This window comes from Vicugna pacos, unplaced genomic scaffold (genome assembly GCF_048564905.1).
Source record: "Vicugna pacos unplaced genomic scaffold, VicPac4 scaffold_128, whole genome shotgun sequence".
In the NCBI taxonomy this organism is placed as follows: Eukaryota; Metazoa; Chordata; class Mammalia; order Artiodactyla; family Camelidae; genus Vicugna; species Vicugna pacos.
This window is the reverse complement of record NW_027328808.1, coordinates 157,638-163,637: the sequence shown is the minus strand read 5'-3', so window position 1 is coordinate 163,637 and position 6,000 is coordinate 157,638. Positions and strand designations below refer to the sequence as shown.

The following is a 6,000-nucleotide window of genomic DNA, read 5'->3' as shown; positions in this document are numbered from 1 at the left end:
CGGCTGCGGGAGGGCGGTCGGCGTGTCACAGCCCCCCAGGGCGCCAGTCAGCGTGTGTTCAGCTGGATTGCTCGGGCCAGACCCCTCTGCCCGCGCCACCTGCCCCGGCGCCCCGGCCACAGCTGTCCAGGGCCAGGTGTGCCCCTGCGCCTCTTGGCCCAGCCGGGCTCCCCTCAGTCCGCGGCTGGCGTCCGCTTCCCCTCTCCCGCCCGCGAGTCCTCCCCTCCCGGGCTTCCTCTCCTAGGCCGCCGACCCGTCCCCACCACTGGGCGGGCTGTGTCCCGGGCGGGCGGGGTCTGCACACCCGGACGGGGCGGGCGGCTTGGGCTGGGGCTGGGGCTGGCCTCCGAGCGGGGCTGCAGCCCGCACCCCCCCTTTCCCTCCCCCCTAGGGCTGCCCTCCTTTCCCTTTCACCCTCCCTCAGGACCAGCTCAGTGGCGTGTGTGCTGCTCCCCGGACTGAGCCTCTGGCTGTAGCGCCCAGCTTCACCTGGTGGAGTCGGGAAAAGGGAGCATCAGTGCTGAGCAAGCTTCTGTCTCCTCCCTCAGTGTTTCTGCCGCAGGTAAGTATCTTGAACACTTTCAGGTGTTATGATGGCGGTGCTTGTTGATGTCACGTGTTTTTATAGTGAGAGGGATTAACAGTGGTGAAAGCAGGGCTTGGTTCTGTTAAAAATGAGCTGAAGGCATGAAGCTGTGATATCCTCCTTCCTTCCCTCTCCAAGGGTGAAACGTGTGACAGTCAATTTTAAAAAGATAGTTACAGTCCCTAGCTAGCCCAGCCCAGCTAGTGTGTGTTAACAGGAACAGCATCACCAGAGGCCTTGGAGACCCAGGGATATTGCAGTCCTAAAGAACTCCTGGCACAGTTTGGTTTGTATTGGTTTTTTGTTTTTCTTAAATTGTGGGACAGACTAGTGGTATAAAAAGAAAAATATTTGTCAAGAAATATTTTTTCATATAACAGCGTTATTGTGATATAGTTCACACACCATGAGGTACATCCATTTAAATGGTAAAATTCAGCAGCTTTTAGCATATTCACAGTTGTGCAACCATTATTATTCCAGAACGTTTTTATCACTTCAGAAAGAGCAGTGGAAATTAATGACCTATCCACCCCTCCCCAGTGGTGGTTCTAAAGAAATTTCTTGGCTAATCTTGACCATAAATTCACTTGTTACATTCCAAGAAAAATCTGGTAGGAATTCTAATCAGAATTGCAATGAATCTGTCTATCAAAACAGGAAGAATTAACGTCTTTATGGTACAAACTTCTTCTACCCATGAATATATTTCGGACCCTATATTTTCCTCTGTCCAGAGCCTGGCCCATGGGAAGTCCTCACTACTTGTTGGGCTTGTGAATGATGAGATTCTATACATCGTTAGTTGCAGCTGTAGCCTTTCACAGAAGAGAAAAGAAACCTCAGTGAAGCAAGTGACTCTCTGATGGTCAGAAAGAGTGACAGCCATTGCTGGAGTGATCCAGTGGACTTGGTGTTTACAACCAGAATTCTCCACCACCTACAGCTAAGGGGATTAGAGTGTTCTTTTATTTTTTCTTAATGGCGTTGCTTTTATTTTTACTTATTTTTTAAATTATTTTTTATTTAAGTGTAGTCAATTTACAATGTTAGTTTCAGGTGTACAGCAGAGATTCAGTTATAAACATATGCATATGTATATACATATGTTTTAGATTGTTTTTAGTATAACTCATTACAAGAAATTGAATATAGTTCCCTGTGTTATATAGCAGGTCCTTGTCATTTATTTTATATTTACTAATTTGTATCTGTTAATCCCTCCTTTCCTGCCTGCTAAATACAGTTTGCTTTCTATGTCCATGAGTCCATTTATAGGAGCACCATTTTTCCTAGTAATATATGCTCTTTGGCTGCTTTCAGTTTCAGTAATTCCATCTTATCTGTGGGCGCTTTTCTTCTGGTTGCCTTTATGTGGTTTGCACACGTGGTAATAGAGATCTTTATTTGGGAGAACTCCAGGTCTCGTGTAGTCCCTGGTACAGAATGCCCACTGAATTGATGATTGAACTGGGAAAAAAGCACAGTAAATGCTGGAATTTCCACTATGGTTGAGAATTCCAGGTTTCAATAACCTGTTTAGACAACCTTACTATTGGCTGCACCCATACTGGGTAATTTGGTGGAAATTCATGCTATGGTGGTGTAGAGACGGGACCTTATATTCTTCTTCTCTTTCTATTTTCTAACACTCATTTTCCTGGGCCTTCCAGATCCTCCCCCAGAAGAGCCCAGGGCTGGCTTGGTGCTGCACTGAGGCAATATTTGTTAATAACGCCCTTTCCTCTTCTCCTCTGAGCCTCCGTTTCTTTCTGTGCACAATGAGCGCTTAGACTAGATAAATACTTTTCAGTTTCTTTTAAAGCCATGTTTCCTTTGAGAAACAGAAAATGCAAATATCTCCTCTCAACCCAACCCTTTAGATTTTGGTATGTCCTCCAAGGAGTGACATAGCTCTTTGTGAAAAATTGATGTGATTTTGATTGCAGGTGACACAGAAAAGACTCTTCAGAGATTTATTGCAGGGAGAGGGCAGGAAAGAGGCAGTATGTGACACTTTCTAGTGTGAGCAACGGAGCAGGGACTTGGATTTAAATACGGTGTCTGACGTGGCCTCTCTCTAATCTTGTAGAATGTGATAAACTTCTCTACCTCAGTTTCTTGATGTGTCAAGTTGGGGTGATAATATTTTAAGGCTTCTGTGAAACATTATACAAATAAGACATTTGTGTCTCGGTAGAAACAAGATCTGCTAGGGATTCAGGGATTTGTTTAAAAAAAAATTCTTGTCCATAGCACTCTGTCTGTGTGTATTTAGAAGTTCCTGGAGGGTGAGGGTGAGTCTAAAGTCCATTGTGGGACAGGTGGCCCATATTTCTCCGTGTCCCAGTTTACCCCCTACTCCCCAGTCCTCTTCCTCAGTCCAGGATGAAGTTCCCTAGTAGATTTACACAGAGGTCTTGTGGAAATGGCTTTTCATTTTATTGTTTCACCAAGAAGGGCTGCCATCATGATCTCTGTGGTCAGGTTTTGAAGGGCTGCCATCATGATATCTGGTAAGAATTCTATGCAATTTGGAGTTCCAATTTAATGAAAAGAAAAAAATTACAAATAGAAAATTAGAACAAGGGTGGTGACAGGGGCTCTTTTAAGTGGACACCATTAGCTTTGTTAGCTTCAGGTGCTGTGGCCTGTTGCCACGAGGACCCATCCTCTTGCTCTGAAGTTGGAGGGACTAGTGGGCTCAGTGGGAATGTTAACTGAGTGTATCTCATGGGCTGGGCATTGTCCTATTTGTACTGTGTGTTCCTTATTTGAGACAGTGAGCTCACCTAACCTCGATAACCTCTTTAAAATATTAGACTTTTAATTTTGAGATGTAATGTAGATTCCCATGTGGTAGTAAGAGATTATATGGAGAGGGCCTATGGGCCCTTTGCCCAGTTTTCTTAATGGTTCCATCATGCAGTGTTGGGGTACAATTCATTACTGACTCACTAACAATTTGAGGTTTGTGTTATTGCCCTTATTTCTATTCACGATTAAACTGGGGCTTCGAGAAGCACGCAGGCCTGTCCAGGTCACCCACATTGTTAATGCAGAGTCGGGTGAACGTGGGCTTGGGATTTCCAGGCAGTACCATTATGATGGTTTGTGGCAGGGAGCAGCATTCACTTTGCTTGTTTATTCATTCATTCAACAAACATTTATTGAGTAAACTCTGTGGGTCAGATGCTTTCATAGAGTTATCTGATTCTTCAGCAGTACTGAGAATCAGGTAATGTTTATATTTTTTAATCTGAGAAAATTAGCTCTGAGAGGTTATAACCCCCCCAAAGGAAGTATAACTCATAAAGGAGGGATAGAACATGTGTACAGTCACCTCCTTTTATGCAGGTGGTACCCTATGCATTTTACATTTTCAAACATCCGTAATCCAGATATATTCTTGTAAGGCAAGGCTTTTTTTTTAATTGAAGTATAGTCAAGTTTACAATGTTGTGTCAATTGCAAGGTGTTTTTTGACTTTTGAATTAAAAAATACTTTTTCAGGAGGGAAATTAGGTGTATTTATTTGTTTGATTTTTTAAAATGAGGTACTGGGGTTTGAACCCAGGACCTCGTACATGCTAAGCATGTGCTCCACCAATGAACAGTACCCTCTACCCCAAGGCAAGTTTTCTTATCCATTATTATGAAGCTTAGGAGTTCAAATAAATTGAATAGGAATCCAGATCTTTTGATCCTACTGTGGTCCTTCTCTTTATATTCTGCTGAAGGGGGTTGGGGAAGCATTTCCTTTGTTCATTTCTTTATTCAGCATTTTTGAGCAGTGACTTTGCATCAGGGCCTTGCTAGGTGCTTGGAAATAGAAAATAAGAAATGACCTTTCTCTGCAGAGGCAGGAAGCCTAGACCAAAAGCTGGGTAATGTGATCCGAGCTACAGTAGCCATATGCAGACTCTGAGGACAAACTGTACCCTTGGATTTGCTTTGGCTTCCCTTGTCTTCTGGCTGGTACACACCAGGTCACCGCAACCCAGATGGGCCCGTAGCACACAGCAGAGAATGTACCTCGATCTCCTCTCCCCTCTCGGCAGGGCCTGCAACATGAGCATCCCTGACTACGTGCAGTGTGCTGAGGACCACCAGACTCGTCCCGTTGTGGTCCAATCCATAGAGATCATCTCAGAGGAGAATTTCTTTTGCATCTATCAGCTACTCACCTCGGTTAGCCATATCAGCCCTTGTGGCTCCCAGTGGACACTCTGTATCCACTACAGGCACCGCTATGTGCCCGAGAATCGGTGGAGCGTCTTCCAGAAACACCCCAAGGTCGTGGGCCTTGTCACCATTACCGAATGTCTCTCTGCCAAGGCCTTCGAGAAGCTCCACATGCAGAGGAGCTGTATGGTGCATCGCTTAATGACTCTCAGCTTTTTGTCTTTGTGCAGCATGGGGAGGTAGCCGAGCAGACACGCACCGACGTTGCCTTCAATCTAAGAGTACTGCAGGGTGGTGGAGAAGAGGATCGAGGACTTCACTGAGTCACTCTTCATCTTGCTCAAGTCCAAGTGGCTGGATGGTGGCCCCAAGAATTCTGGGGACAAGATCCCCCTCCCCTGCATCCCGTTTGAGAAGGAGGACTTCATGGGACTGGACACAGACAGCAGGTAAGTTTACCGGGAAGCCAGTCCACCTTGGCTGTGTGCTGGATTGCTTCCCTACATCCAGAAAGGGATCAGCAAGGAAGAAGTCAATCTTGTAGCCAAGGGGGGAGGGAGGTGCAGCCCGCCGGTTTCCAGACATTTCAAAGTGAATCCGCCTTTATTTCAGAGAGATCCTTTTAGGGTTAGTGTGGACACTTACTCCCGCTTTACAGCCAGGAACATGGTGGGACCCCTGGAGTTGCTGTCCAATAAAGTAGCCAAAGCCACATGCTAGGAGCACTGGGGAGGAGGCTGGACTCAGCTGAGATGTACTGTAGGTCAAATGCACATCAGACGCTGAGGCTTGTCTAGTAAAAGTACATAAACTATCTCTCTACTTCCTATATTGATTACATGTCAAAATAATAGTATTTTACATACAGTAGATTAAGTAAGATCTGTTCTTAAAATCACATTCTAGTATTTGTTTTTTGTTTGTTGGTTTGTTTCTTTGTTTCAAATTTTAAACGTGGCAACTGGGAAACTTTCTTTACATGGCTCTCATTTCATTTCTGTTGCGCAGCCTGTCCTGGTACATGCTCATCCCTTTGCTTATAGATGAGATGCTGAGCCCCGAGAGGCAGAACGAGGCGCTGGTTGAGCTGCGGCTGGAGCCGCTGTCACCTGCCTCCCAGGCCCAGCAACTTTTCAGCTCAGGCCGTCTCTTCCTGCCCGACAGCCACCATGCCAAGTTAGGACATCAGAAACACCGCCAGGGACTTCCTAATGAACTCCTTATGCAGG

The 6,000-nt window shown here is 45.6% G+C and overlaps 1 pseudogene; it reads left to right on the top strand.

Moving 5' to 3' along the window:
- Positions 1 to 428: 428 nt before the first annotated feature.
- Positions 429 to 6,000, top strand: part of LOC140695058 (trafficking protein particle complex subunit 9-like) — a 114,251-nt pseudogene continuing 108,679 nt past the window's right edge.